This window comes from Gadus morhua, chromosome 7, assembly GCF_902167405.1.
Source record: "Gadus morhua chromosome 7, gadMor3.0, whole genome shotgun sequence".
NCBI lineage: Eukaryota > Metazoa > Chordata > Actinopteri > Gadiformes > Gadidae > Gadus > Gadus morhua.
The window spans coordinates 30355762-30356215 of NC_044054.1; positions in this window are offsets into that span (position 1 = coordinate 30355762).

Genomic DNA, 454 nt, shown 5'->3' on the forward strand with positions numbered 1-454 from the left:
AATTATGTTTGCATGCCACTTGTTATAGTTTACTGAAAATTAAAAAAAAAATGTAATCAAAACACAGTGTGATAAACACACAGACAAAAACACATGTATACACATATATATATATGCAAACATACTATATACATACACACATATATAAACATATGTTAATGTATGTACTTATATACATACATATAGATAGATAGATAGATAGATAGATAGATAGATAGATAGATAGATAGATAGATAGATAGATAGATAGATAGATAGATAGATAGATAGATAGATAGATAGATAGATAGATAGAAATGTATTGTCCCCTTGGCGAAATTGTTCTCAGTCAATAGACAGATACACATGAGCGTTAACCACAACAACAACATAAAAACAAAATACATAGCTACAGAAAGGGAGGGAGAGAAAAAAGAAGGAAAGAGAGGGGTTTGCACACAGAGGAAGTAGTGAG